This window comes from Pseudophryne corroboree, chromosome 3, assembly GCF_028390025.1.
Source record: "Pseudophryne corroboree isolate aPseCor3 chromosome 3, aPseCor3.hap2, whole genome shotgun sequence".
NCBI lineage: Eukaryota > Metazoa > Chordata > Amphibia > Anura > Myobatrachidae > Pseudophryne > Pseudophryne corroboree.
This window is the reverse complement of record NC_086446.1, coordinates 448070187-448084725: the sequence shown is the minus strand read 5'-3', so window position 1 is coordinate 448084725 and position 14539 is coordinate 448070187. Positions and strand designations below refer to the sequence as shown.

Below are 14539 nucleotides of genomic sequence, written 5' to 3'. Positions count from 1 at the left end.
TGGCCATGAAGTGCAGTGATTCATGTCAATGGCAGATCATGGACAAGGCGCTACAGGCAGCTACCTAGGACCAGCCACCTTGCATCTTTGTATTTTATTTAATGCCATGAGGGAGAGCTAATACCAGTTGTGGAGGTGTGTGGCTGTGAACAAGGGGGTGTTACTGCAAGTGCGGGAGGAGTATGGCTGCAAAAGGGTGAGGGGTGTATGTGTGCACCCGTGATCAAGGGGGGAGGGGGTATAGCCGAAGTTAACTGTGATAGTGAATGTGTGCAGTTAGTGCAACTTACATAGCAGCAGAAGAGGCCCCTGCAGTTCAGAAACACTGAAGCGGCACAATGACAATCCGCAAAAGGGGTCAGAAAAGCATGTGGGACTGACTCAGTGTGTCTGAGCTGTAAAGACCTCCCCTACAGATGTGTGAGTTGCCTCATTCACTTTCACAAGCAGCAGAGTGGCATAAAAAGAAAACAAGCAGAGATTGAAGTCGCTGAACGGCTAAAAAAATGTGGTTCTTCAGTACTAGTATCTGCATTTCCCTCCTACAATGGGACTATCTGCAAACATTTCAACTAAACCTGTGGTCTCTTCCACCGCTAACTTATGGAAATTGCAATGTGAATGTGCATGGTATAGTGATCTTCTGCTGGTGACCAACAAATATATATTGTATACTATATGATTACATGCGTATAGTATATGTTTTTAGTTTGGAATTATCAAGCCTTGGGATGAATTAAAATGGAGCAGATATCCAAAGTAACCAATCAACTTCTGTCTTTTCAAAGACTGTGCTAGATAAAGGAGTAATGCCCAATACACACTAGACAAGAAAGTAAAAGATCTCACTCAGAAGGGACAATCTGAGCAAGATCTGTTACAATCTCGTCCAGTGTGTACACTCAATGGGGGTAATTCCAAGTTGATCGCAGCAGGAATTTTTTTAGCAGTTGGGCAAAACCATGTGCACTGCAGGGGAGGCAGATATAACATGTGCAGAAAGAGTTAGATTTGGGTGTGTTATTTTGTTTCTGTGCAGGGTAAATACTGGCTGCTTTATTTTTACACTGCAATTTAGATTGCAGATTGAACTCACCAAATCTGTCTCTCTCTGCACACATTATATCTGCCCCCCTGCAGTGCACATGGTTTTGCCCAACTGCTAAAAAATTTCCTGCTGCGATCAACTTGGAATTACCCCCAATGTCGTTAAAGATGCACACTCCCGCGCATCGTTAACGACCCCCTCCCTTGTCTGAACATGTACAGACGAGGGAGGTCCTTGTTAACGACAGCCATTCTGGTGTCGTTCCCCCCACCATTGCTCCCTTCCCCGCTATCGGCTTCGGCAGGGGCTCAGCTAGTGTGTACGGGGCTTACGAAACTAATTGGTTGGTTTAGGCAACTTCTCCACTTTCAGTCTCCCAAGCTTAATACATCTTCCCAGACAAATTGGAATTGCAGAGAAGTGTAGGCTTTAACTTTTACATTTATTAACTGTCATCACACAGACGTTCCATAAACTGGTACAATAAGTACACCACTGGAATACAAACCTTTTCTCAAAAATTAACACTGGGGGCAGGATACCACTTCATTCTAGCGACTCCCACGGGGCTGGATGCAATGACGCCTGAGTTCGATGGCCGTGCGGGATGCTGGCCACAATCTGAAGTTTTTACTAAAGGGGCAATCACTTACAAGGCAAAACCATGTCTTTTAAGTGATTTCCCTTTTAAAAAAGTCTGAGTTTGGCCATCATCCCGCACGGCTGCTGAACTCGGGCGTCATTACATAAGGACCATCATCTTATTTATCATTGAGCACAAATAAGACAAAGAAGTGTGCTGAGCTCTGACTGGTGTAGCCCAACACATGCTCCTCTGTCACCTAGCCCTAGGGGGCCTGCCACCGGATATTTGGGTTGATAAACCTGAGCTTTTTTTAACATTTATTTTCATATTAATTTGTTTTCAACAAAGTCTGTTCTTCCAATTCACTAGCTCATGCACAATCTGGCCGGCAGGAGGCCCCCAACCTGGCTGGTGAAGACGTAAGTCCTCTCACAGCTGCCAGCCATTATTAGGAGCCTACGTTTTATTAGTTCATTATGGCAATAGAAGATTTTCCATGGCGGAGATAAACCATGATTACCGTTTATTCTTAAACAGTCCCCTATATGTTTAGTTTCTTTATGATTTACTTTTTATTTCTGCAGTGGGCAGGGGAAGCGGTTTAAGTTCTGCCTTGAGCTCCAGTTTGTGTAAAAAAGGATTTTTTTGCAGGAATGGATCAGGGTGAGATTAGGGTTCCCAAACCTGTATCTTGCCTAGTGCCCCGTAAGGCCTTAATCTAGAGGTGGTTCTGATAGTCTTTCTCCATCATGGCAGATAGCAGCCATTAACCTCTTTGCTGTACGGAAGCAGGAGGGTGAAGATCCTGTTGTACAGAGGAGGTGGTACTAATCCTCCATAACTACTTGTAGCAGTCATTCACCTCTTTGCTGTAAGGCATCAGTAGCAGGAGGGTGTGGAGACAGAGGTGGTGGCGGTACTCCTTCTCCATAATTGTTGGCTCAGAATTGTTCTTCTTTCCACAGCCTGAATTGAGAGAGATTTATATGAGACATTTGAAAATTGCTGAACTGAAAGTGATTAAAATTAATTACATTATGCATTGGACAACAGTACCTAGAAGCCCAAAATCTACATATGAGGGCAGATCCATCTGTGTATAAGGAATATATTGGTGCTTTATAGATAAACAGGCAATGATTTAAAACTACAGGATAAACAATGCACATGCATGAAAACCTGACTCATCATACATTTTGCTAATATGACAAACTAAATGGGTATAGAGGTAAATGTTATACACACAGTGGCAAACGCAGGATTTGCATGGGGGGGGTTCCAGAACTGGGCGGAGCCAATCACGGGGGTGGGGACTGAGGTGACCCAGTATATGCTGGGTCCGTAAAACTACTGTGTCTGTGTGTGTGTGTATATATATATATACACACACACACATATATCCACACACACACACACACACACACACACACACACATATATATACATACATACAAACACACACACATAGCATATTAAATATGCATACATATATATATATATATATATATATATGTGTACACACACATACAGTACACATATATATACACACATATATATATATATATATCATATGTGTGTGTGTGTTTATATGTATGTATGTATATACATGTGTATATATGTATGCACATGGATATATATGTACTTTAATTAAAATAAAGTAAACTTTTATTGCACTTACAAGTGCCACCAGGAAGACAGCAGGCTGCAGAGGACGCTAGACAGCCATTAATAATACTCATGCAGCTAAAAAAAAAAAAAAAAAAAAAAAAATTTTTTTTTTTTTTTTGTTTAGTGGAGGTGCTCGGAAACTCCCCTGGGTGCGCCACTGACACAACCATGGAGAAAAGGAGATAACGTATATTTAGTGTTCATTCTAGCACCCTGCACACTCTGGGCTGTATCTCACTGACTACCAGAGCAGAGAGCGACACCTCAGGCAGGAAAGAGGAACTGCACGGATCGTGACAGATGCAGGGTGCTAGAATGAACACTATATAGGGGACTTCATTTTATCATGTACCACATCAGCAATACTGCGCTATTTACATATATTTGGACATACTGTAAGTTAACATACATTATTACATTACATCTGAATGTATCTACAGATGGCAGCAGCTGTGGGGGTCTTACTCGGCTGTCACCAGCACAGGCATACTGGGCAGCAGTGAGAAGACCCCGGTTACTATATGCACCCTCGTCACCACCTTGCAAACAGATCATCACAAGAAGGTAATTAAGATGCAGTTATTATACAACAGCTCCAGAAAAAACAGTATCTGTGATTCGCATTTCTTTACTATAAAACAACTTATTTTAACTGTGGAAAAGAATGAAGACAATTATAGACATATACCATTTCCTAATGGTGCTTCTACAATTAGCAGGGTCTATCTGTCGTGTCTGGAAGTGGGTATACATTTAGTGCTGCAGGCAGAATATACGGATCACAGAATACTCTAACTAAGGGGCCTTTTTAACAAATATCTGCAGGATATCCTACGAAAACATCCGTTTATTGGGGGTCATTCTGAGTTGGTTGATTGCTCGCTAGTTTTAGCAGCCGTGCAAACGCTATGCCGCCGCCCACTGGGGAGTGTATTTTAGCTTAGCAGAAGTGCGAACGCATGTGCAGCCGAGCTCTGCAAAAACAGTTTGTGCAGTTTCTGAGTAGCTCTGAACCTACTCAGCGCTTACGATCACTTCAGCCTATTCGTGTCCGGATTTTACGTCATACACCCGCCCAGCGAACGCCCAGCCCCGCCTGCGTTTTTTCAGACATGCCTGCGTTTTTACAAACACTCCCTGAAAACGGTCAGTTGACACCCAGTAACGCCCCCTTCCTGTCAATCTTCTTGTGGCTGCCAGTGCGAAGGAAAACTTTGATAGAACCTGGATACAACCACAAAGAGCTTTGTACCCGTACGTCGTCGCGCGTGCGCACTGCGGGGCAGACGCATGCTCAGAAATGCAATTTTTTCACCTGATCGTTGCGCTGCGAAAAATCGGCAGCGAGCGATCAACTCGGAATAACCCCCATTGTGAGGTACCTGAAAATAGGACACGTCCCCTGAATGTATCTATGGGGGACCGGAGCACATATGTGATGTTACGTCTTTACTGATTGCCGGGATGGGCTCCTTTCACGATAACTCAGACTTGATTCATTCCAGCGATCAAAGATTTCTTATTGCAGCAAACTGCGGCATTAAGGAATCTTTGATATATGGGGCATACCACAATTAATAATACACATACCCTTACATCGTGCCCAGTGGCATCATTCACCAAATACCAAATCCACTGCTTTGCAAGAGGTCAGCTAGTCCCAGGTCTGGACAATGGCCCTCATTTAGATGTGGTTGGAGGTGCTATCGCTGATGCTTACATAGAAACAGCAAGGATAACTCTAATATGGTAATGTAGCGCCGCCGCCTGCTCATTACTGATCCGAACTACGTTTTAGGAAGCAGTATTGGGTCTTCCCCGGCACCATCGGCTGGACGCTGCAATACCTACCAAGAGGCCAGGAAATCTCCGTCCTCTGACGTAGATCCTGGCCTCTTCCCTCCCCCTAAATGGCAGCGACACGCCTCTGTTTGGAGAAACGGAGGCTGTCGCTACCCCCTCCCCCAACCGGCATCAGACTGTTAACCACTGATAGTCTACTGCTGGACTGCGTCCTGTGTCGCAGGACTTGTTCACACACTCACAGAATGGGTCTTGTGCATGCACAAAGTACCAAACACCGGTATTTTGCATATCAGGGTGCAGTAACAACTGTACCTGAATGAGGTCCAATTTGCTGAATTATAAGACCTCAAACAGGATATACATTATATTCTGTCTCTTTGAGATCTTTCCCACCTACACATTTTATGCCTCCAGCCAAGCTGGACAACCTCTTCCTCATTACAAACACAGGCAGCAATATTGCAACTTATTAGTTTTCAAAATGACCCTGTGCCCACTGCTGTATTGTGTGTCCATAAATGTGGTTGTAGGATGACCACGAATGGCCGTCTGCCTGTGAGTGTTGTCATGTTCTGATAACACTAAACAATGCCGATAACTTTGGCAAAAATGCACATCGACATATATTACACATAAATGTCTGAGCAACTAAACAGATCTTTAAATGCAAAGGTGCCAAGGGGTAAACAGATGGAATTTTCTCATCATGGGCTCAGTGGCGGATTTAGAGAAGAGGGGCCTGTGTGCAGGATCGCCTCTCCTCCCAATCCGCGTCCGCATCCATGTACACTCTTGCAATGTACCAGAGTCTGCAGCACAGGCACAGGTATCCGGCAATATGCCAGTCTACTGCACAGGCGCAGGTTTCCAGAAAATGGCCCCTGTCCCTTATTCCCAGGGACATATATATATACCGCACTTGCGCAAATACCTGGGAAAATGGCAACCACACCATTTTCCCAATGATTTATGTCTTCAGTGCCGGCCTCCGCATGACTCCAGAAGGATAAGTATAATTATATGGGTGCAGGGTGTGCGGTGTGGGCCACCCTGGACTCAGGGGTCCCTGCACCCATTATAGATACGCCAATGAAAGTTTTGCAGATGACAAGGAGCCTGCAAAGGGCAGCTCAGGAATTTACTGTAGCCATTGAAGGGCAAAGTGCTTAGTTTTCTTTATGTTCTAGTGGAAAAACACAATTTTGCAGAGCTAAGCAAAAACTCAGAACCACAACCAATGGGCTCAATCCTATTCAGGATTACAAAAGTATTACAGTATGCATTATCTCAAAACATTGCAGGTGACGTTACCATCACGTGTTTATAGTAAAATTAATAAAACTCCTGTGCATGCAGTTTTTAGATTTCTCTAACGTCCTAGTGGATGCTGGGGACTCCGTAAGGACCATGGGGATAGACGGGCTCCGCAGGAGACATGGGTACTTTAAGAAAGAATTTAGGTTCTGCTGTGCACTGGCTCCTCCCTCTATGCCCCTCCTCCAGACCTCAGTTTGATACTGTGCCCAGACGAGCTGGATGCTTTTCAGTGAGCTCTCCTGAGTTTGCTGAAAGTATTTTGTTAGGTTTTTTTATTTTCAGGGAGCTCTGCTGGCAACAGACTCCCTGCATTGTGGGACAGAGGGGAGAGAAGCAGCCCTACTCTCTGAAGCTAGGTCCTGCTTCTTAGGCTACTGGACACCATTAGCTCCAGAGGGATCGGTACGCAGGATCTCACCCTCGCCGTCCGGTCCCAGAGCCGCGCCGCCGTCCCCCTCGCAGAGCCGGAAGACAGAAGCCGGGTGAGTATGAGAAGCAAAGAAGACTTCACAGGCGGCAGAAGACTCTGTGATCTTCACTGAGGTAACGCACAGCACTGCAGCTGTGCGCCATTGCTCCACACACCTACACATACTCCGGTCACTGTAAGGGTGCAGGGCGCGGGGGGGGGGGGGGCGCCCTGGGCAGCATTTGGGACCTCTTTTGGCAAAGTTAAACATATATACAGCTGGGCACTGTATATATGTATGAGCCCCCGCCAAAAAATTGCATATTTAAGCGGGACAGAAGCCATGGGGGCGGGGCTTCTTCCTCAGCACTCACCAGCGCCATTTTTTCTCCACAGCTCCGCTGAGAGGAAGCTCCCCAGGCTCTCCCCTGCAGATACACGGTAGAAGAGGGTTAAAAAGAGAGGGGGGGGGGGGGCACATAATTAGGCGCAAAACACAATATAAACAGCAGCTACTGGGTTAACATTAAGTTACTGTGTTATTCCTGGGTTTATAGCGCTGGGGTGTGTGCTGGCATACTCTCTGTCTCTCCAAAGGCCTTGTGGGGGAACTGTCTTCAGAAAGGGCATTCCCTGTGTGTGTGGTGTGTCGGTACGCTTGTGTCGACATGTCTGATGAGGAAGGCTATGTGGAAGCAGAGCGGGAACAAATGAATGTGGTGTCTCCGCCGACGGCGCCGACACCTGATTGCATGGATATGTGGAAGGTTTTAAATGATAATGTTAATTCCTTGCATAAAAGGTTAGACAAAGCTAAAGCCTCGGGACAGTCAGGGTCTCAACCCGTGCCTGATCCTGTGTCGCAGAGGCCGTCAGGGTCTCAGAAGCGCCCACTATCCAAAATTGTTGACACAGATACCAACATGGATTCTGACTCCAGTGTCGATTACGATGATGCAAAGTTACAGCCAAAATTGGCTAAATCCATCCGTTATATGATTATAGCAATTAAGGATGTGTTGCACATCACAGGGGAAACCCCAGTCCCTGACAAGAGGGTGCATATGTATGGGGGAAAGAAGCCGAAGGTAACCTTTCCCCCCTCACACGAGCTGAATGAGTTATGTGAAAAGGCTTGGGAATCTCCAGATAAAAAACTGCAGATTTCCAAAAGGATTCTTAGGGCGTATCCTTTCCCGCCAACGGACAGGTTACGCTGGGAATCCTCCCCTAGGGTGGACAAAGCTTTAACACGCTTATCCAAGAAGGTAGCCCTGCCGTCACAGGATACGGCTACTCTCAAAGATGCTGCGGATCGCAAACAGGAGGTTACCCTGAAGTCCATTTATACACATTCAGGTACCTTACTGAGGCCGGCGATCGCGTCGGCCTGGGTGTGTAGTGCTGTAGCAGCATGGACGGATACCTTATCTGAGGAAATTGATACCTTAGACAAGGATACTATATTGTTGACCCTGGGGCATATTAAAGACGCTGTCCTATATATGAGAGATGCTCAAAGAGACATTAGTCTACTGGGTTCTAGAATAAATGCTATGTTGATTTCTGCCAGAAGGGTCCTGTGGACTCGGCAATGGACAGGTGATGCCGACTCAAAAAGGCATATGGAGGTTTTACCTTACAAGGGTGAGGAATTGTTTGGGGAGGGTCTCTCGGACCTGGTCTCCACAGCTACAGCTGGAAAGTCAAATTTTTTGCCTTATATTCCCTCACAGCCCAAGAGAGCACCGTATTATCAAATGCAGTCCTTTCGATCACACAGAAACAAGAAAGTCCGAGGTGCGTCCTTTCTTGCCAGAGGCAGAGGAAAGAAGCTGCACAACACAGCTAGTTCCCAGGAACAGAAGTCCTCCCCAGCCTCTACAAAATCCACCGCATGACGCTGGGGCTCCACAGGCGGAGCTAGGCCCGGTGGGGGCACGTCTTCGAAATTTCAGCCACAAGTGGGTTCACTCCCAGGTGGATCCCTGGGCAATAGAAATTGTGTCTCAGGGATACAAGCTGGAATTTGAAGAGATGCCCCCTCACCGATACATCAAATCGGCCCTACCAGCTTCCCCCCACGAGAGGAAAATAGTGTTAACTGCGATTCACAAATTGTATCTTCAACAGGTGGTGGTCAAGGTTCCCCTCCTTCAACAGGGAAGGGGTTATTATTCGACCATGTTTGTAGTCCCGAAACCGGACGGTTCGGTCAGACCCATATTGAATTTAAAATCCCTGAACATATACCTGAAAAGGTTCAAGTTCAAGATGGAATCGCTGAGAGCGGTCATCGCAAGCCTGGAAGGGGGGGATTTTATGGTGTCTCGGGACATAAAGGATGCATACCTTCATATCCCCATTTATCCACCTCATCAGGCGTACCTCAGATTTGTGGTACAGGATTGTCATTACCAGTTTCAGACGTTGCCGTTTGGTCTCTCCACGGCACCGAGAATATTTACCAAGGTAATGGCGGAAATGATGGTACTCCTGCGGAAGCAAGGGGTCACAATTATCCCGTACTTGGACGATCTCCTCATAAAAGCGAGATCAAGAGAGCAGTTGCTGAACAGCGTATCACTTTCTCTGGAAGTGTTACGGCAACACGGCTGGATTCTAAATATTCCAAAGTCGCAGTTGGTTCCTACGACTCGTCTGCCTTTCCTGGGCATGATTCTGGACACAGACCAGAAAAGGGTTTATCTCCCGATAGAGAAAGCTCAGGAACTCATGACCCTGGTCAGGAACCTATTAAAACCAAAACAGGTGTCAGTGCATCACTGCACTCGAGTCCTGGGAAAGATGGTGGCATCATATGAGGCCATTCCCTTCGGCAGGTTCCATGCGAGGACCTTTCAATGGGACTTACTGGACAAGTGGTCCGGATCACATCTTCAGATGCATCGGTTAATCACCCTATCCCCCAGGGCCAGGGTGTCACTCCTGTGGTGGCTGCAGAGTGCTCACCTTCTCGAGGGCCGCAGATTCGGCATTCAGGACTGGGTCCTGGTGACCACGGACACAAGCCTCCGAGGTTGGGGAGCAGTCACACAGGGAAGAAATTTCCAAGGTCTGTGGTCAAGTCAAGAGACTTGGCTTCACATCAACATCCTGGAGCTAAGGGCCATATACAACGCCCTGCGTCAAGCGGAGAACTTGCTTCGCGACCAACCGTTTCTGATTCAGTCAGACAACATCACCGCAGTGGCTCATGTAAACCGACAAGGCAGCACAAGGAGCAGAGTGGCGATGGCGGAAGCCACCAGAATTCTTCGCTGGGCGGAGAATCACGTAAGCGCACTGTCAGCAGTGTTCATCCCGGGAGTGGACAACTGGGAAGCAGACTTCCTCAGCAGACACGACCTCCACCCGGGAGAGTGGGGACTTCATCAGGAAGTCTTCGCACAGATTACAAGTCGGTGGGAACTGCCACAGGTGGACATGATGGCATCCCGCCTCAACAAAAAGCTACAGAGGTATTGCGCCAGGTCAAGAGACCCTCAGGCAGTAGCTGTGGATGCCCTGGTGACACCGTGGGTGTTCAAGTCGGTCTATGCATTTCCTCATCTTACTCTCATACCCAAGGTGCTGAGGATAATAAGAAAAAGAGGAGTGAGAACAATCCTCATTGTTCCAGATTGGCCACGAAGGACTTGGTATCCAGATCTGCAAGAAATGCTCACAGAGGAACCGTGGCCTCTTCCTCTAAGACAGGACCTGTTGCAACAGGGGCCCTGTCTGTTCCAAGACTTACCGCGGCTGCGTTTGACGGCATGGCGTTTGAACGCCGGATCCTAGCAGAGAAGGGCATTCCGGATGAGGTCATTCCTACGCTGATAAAGGCTAGGAAGAACGTGACAGTTAAACATTATCACCGTATATGGCGAAAAATAAGAATTTACTTACCGATAATTCTATTTCTCGGAGTCCGTAGTGGATGCTGGGGTTCCTGAAAGGACCATGGGGAATAGCGGCTCCGCAGGAGACAGGGCACAAAAAGTAAAGCTTTAGGATCAGGTGGTGTGCACTGGCTCCTCCCCCTATGACCCTCCTCCAAGCCTCAGTTAGGTACTGTGCCCGGACGAGCGTACACAATAAGGAAGGATTTATGAATCCCGGGTAAGACTCATACCAGCCACACCAATCACACTGTACAACCTGTGATCTGAACCCAGTTAACAGTATGATAACAGCGGAGCCTCTGAAAGGATGGCTCACAACAATAATAACCCGATTTTTGTAACTATGTACAAGTAATGCAGATAATCCGCACTTGGGATGGGCGCCCAGCATCCACTACGGACTCCGAGAAATAGAATTATCGGTAAGTAAATTCTTATTTTCTCTATCGTCCTAGTGGATGCTGGGGTTCCTGAAAGGACCATGGGGATTATACCAAAGCTCCCAAACGGGCGGGAGAGTGCGGATGACTCTGCAGCACCGAATGAGAGAACTCCAGGTCCTCCTTAGCCAGGGTATCAAATTTGTAGGATTTTACAAACGTGCTTGCCCCTGACTAAATAGCCGCTCGGCAAAGTTGTAAAGCCGAGACCCCTCGGGCAGCCGCCCAAGATGAGCCCACCTTCCTTGTGGAATGGGCATTTACATATTTTGGCTGTGGCAGGCCTGCCACAGAATGTGCAAGCTGAATTGTATTACACATCCAACTAGCAAAAGTCTGCTTAAAAGCAAGAGCACCCAGTTTGTTGGGTGCATACAGGATAACAGCAAGTCAGTTTTCCTGACTCCAGCCGTCCTGGAACCTATATTTTCAGGGCCCTGACCACATCTAGCAACTTGGAGTCCTCCAAGTCCCTAGTAGGCGCAAGACACCCCAATAAGCTGGCTCAGGTGAAACACTGACACCACCTTAGGGAGAGAACTGGGGACGAGTCCGCAGCTCTGCCCTGTCCGAATGGACAAACAGATATGGGCTTTTTTGAGAAAAAAAAACACCAATTTGACACTCGCCTGGTCCAGGCCAGGTCCAAGAGCATGTTCACTTTTCATGTGAGATGCATCAAATCCACAGATTTGACTGGTTTTAAACCAATGTGTTTTGAGGAATCCCAGAACTACGTTGAGATCCCACAGTGCCACTGGAGGCACAAAAGGGGGTTGTATATGCAATACTCCCTTGACAAACTTCTGGACTTCAGGAACTGAAGCCAATTCTTTCTGGAAGAAAAATCGACAGGGCCGAAATTTGAACCTTAATGGACCCCAATTTGAGGCCCATAGACACTCCTGTTTGCAAGAAATGCAGGAATCGACCGAGTTGAAATTTCTTCGTGGGGCCTTCCTGGCCTCACACCACGCAACATATTTTCGCCACATGTGGTGATAATGTTGTGCGGTCACCTCCTTTCTGGCTTTGACCAGGGTAGGAATGACCTCTTCCTGAATGCCTTTTCCCTTAGGATCCGGCGTTCCACCGCCATGCCGTCAAACGCAGCTGCGGTAAGTCTTGGAACAGACATGGTACTTGCTGAAACAAGTCCCTTCTTAGCGGCAGAGGCCATAAGTCCTCTGTGAGCATCTCTTGAAGTTCCGGGTACCAAGTCCTTCTTGGCCAATCCGGAGCCATGAGTATAGTTCTTACTCCTCTACGTCTTATAATTCTCAGTACCTTAGGTATGAAAAGCAGAGGATGGAACACATACACCGACTGGTACACCCACGGTGTTACCAGAACGTCCACAGCTATTGCCTGAGGGTCTCTTAACCTGGCGCAATACCTGTCCCGTTTTTTGTTCAGACGGGACGCCATCATGTCCACCTTTGGTAATTCCCAACGGTTTACAATTATGTGGAAAACTTCCCCATGAAGTTCCCACTCTGCCGGGTGGAGGTCGTGCCTACTGAGGAAGTCTGCTTCCCAGTTTCCATTCCCGGAATGAAACACTGCTGACAGTGCTATCACATGATTTTCCGCCCAGCGAAAAGTCCTTGCAGTTTTTGCCACTGCCCTCCTGCTTCTTGTGCCGCCCTGTCTATTTACGTGGGCGACTGCCGTGATGTTTTATCCCACTGGATCAATACCGGCTGACCTTGAAGCAGAGGTCTTGCTAAGCTTAGAGCATTATAATTTTACCCTTAGCTATATTTATGTGGAGAAAAATCTCCAGACTTGATCACACTCCCTGGAAATTTTTTCCTTGTGTGACTGCTCCCCAGCCTCTCGGGCTGGCCTCCGTGGTCACCAACATCCAAAACTGAATGCCGAATCTGCGGCCCTCTAGAAGATGAGCACTCTGTAACCACCACAGGAGAGACACCCTTGTCCTTGGATATAGGGTTATCCGCTGATGCATCTGAAGATGCGATCCGGACCATTTGTCCAGCAGATCCCACTGAAAAGTTCTTGCATGAAATCTGCCGACTGGAATTGCTTCGAAGGAAGTCACCATTTTTTTACCATGGCCCTTGTGCAATGATGCACTGATTTTAGGAGGTTCCTGACTAGCTCGGATAACTCCCTGGCTTTCTCTTCCGGGAGAAACACCTTTTTCTGGACTGTGTCCAGAATCATCCCTAAGCACAGGAGACTTGTTGTCGGGATCAGCTGCGATTTTGGAATATTTAGAATCCACCCGTGCTGTTGTAACAGTATCCGAGATAGTGCTACTCCGGCCTCCAACTGTTCCCTGGACTATGCCCTTATCAGGAGATCGTCCAAGTAAGGGATAATTAAGACGCCTTTTCTTCGAAGAAGAACCATCATTTCGGCCATTACCTTGGTAAAGACCCGGGGTGCCGTAGACAATCCAAACGGCAGCGTCTGAAACTGATAGTGACAGTTCTGTACCACGAACCTGAGGTACCCTTAGTGATAAGAGCAAATTTGGGACATGGAGGTAAGCATCCCTGATGTCTCGGGACACCAGATAGTCCCCTTCTTCCCGGTTCGTTATCACTGCTCTGAGTGACTCCATCTTGATTTGAACCTTTGTAAGTGTTCAAATTTTTTTAGATTTAGAATAGGTCTCACCTAGCCTTCTGGCTTCAGTACCACAATATAGTGTGGAATAATACCCCTTTTCTTGTTGTAGGAGGGGTAATTTAATTATCACCTGCTGGGAATACAGCTCGTGAATTTTTTCCCATACTGCCTCCTTGTCGGAGGGAGACCTTGGTAAAGCAGACTTCAGGAGCCTGCGCAGGGGAAACGTCTCGACATTCCAATCTGTACCCCTGGGATACTACTTGTAGGATCCAGGGGTCCTGTACGGTCTCAGCGTCATGCTGAGAGCTTGTCAGAAGCGGTGGAACGCTTCTGTTCCTGGGAATGGGCTGCCTGCTGCAGTCTTCTTCCCTTTCCTCTATCCCTGGGCAGATATGACTCTTATAGGGACGAAAGGACTGAAGCTGAAAAGACGGTGTCTTTTTCTGCAGAGATGTGACTTAGGGTAAAAACGGTGGATTTTCCAGCAGTTGCCGTGGCCACCAGGTCCGATGGACCGACCCCAAATAACTCCTCTTCCTTTATACGGCAATACACCTTTGTGCCGTTTGGAATCTGCATCACCTGACCACTGTCGTGTCCATAAACATCTTCTGGCAGAAATGGACATCGCACTTACTCTTGATGCCAGAGTGCAAATATCCCTCTGTGCATCTCGCATATATAGAAATGCATCCTTTAAATGCTCTATAGTCAATAAAATACTGTCCCTGTCAAGGGTATCAATATTTTTAG

The 14539-nt window shown here is 47.2% G+C and overlaps 1 protein-coding gene across 1 annotated transcript in view; it reads right to left on the bottom strand.

The window, feature by feature from the left end:
• Positions 1–1471: 1471 nt before the first annotated feature.
• Positions 1472–14539, bottom strand: part of SNRPB (small nuclear ribonucleoprotein polypeptides B and B1) — a 184803-nt gene continuing 171735 nt past the window's right edge. The window contains exon 8 of the mRNA XM_063960520.1: positions 1472–2600. The gene's annotated coding sequence lies outside the window, so the exon portion shown is untranslated. The remainder of the gene's footprint in view (positions 2601–14539) is intronic.